Source organism: Callionymus lyra, chromosome 11, assembly GCF_982586985.1.
Source record: "Callionymus lyra chromosome 11, fCalLyr1.hap1.1, whole genome shotgun sequence".
NCBI lineage: Eukaryota > Metazoa > Chordata > Actinopteri > Syngnathiformes > Callionymidae > Callionymus > Callionymus lyra.
Genome location: NC_141828.1, coordinates 24,419,072 through 24,419,627, shown reverse-complemented (window position 1 = coordinate 24,419,627; position 556 = coordinate 24,419,072).

Below are 556 nucleotides of genomic sequence, written 5' to 3'. Positions count from 1 at the left end.
CTTGAGCTGTCAAATGATTTACACAGAAGGCGTTTTTTAGTTGGTTGTCAAAGAGATAAGCTTCTTCTTTATAAGTTCAAAGTCTATTCATCTGATAATAAAGTAATGACACATGTTTACGTGATCAAAGTCAAATTTAAAAATAAATCTATAACGCTTCTTGAAACTAACAATACAATACACTTTTTTTTTAAATGAAATTTTGAATAAACACAAAGTAAAAACCACCAGCCACTGAAAGAAGAACACAATGTGACTCTTTAAACTGCTTTCTTTAAGAAAATAAAAATCCATCCATGAGCTCTGAGAAAACAGTCAAATAGGTATTTAGATATAACCTACACACCAACATTTTGTAGACCAATTTCCCCTTTTAAGATGATTACTGTGATACTTTCGTGAATGTTTAGAATAGTATAATTGTAAATATAGATGAACACATTTTAACTTTAAAGTAAAGGACATTTTAACTGCATGATTTATTGTCTGGCTGACCTACAGTCGAATAAAGGAGACATTTATTTTGTAACTATTTATATCTTGATATATTTATAAG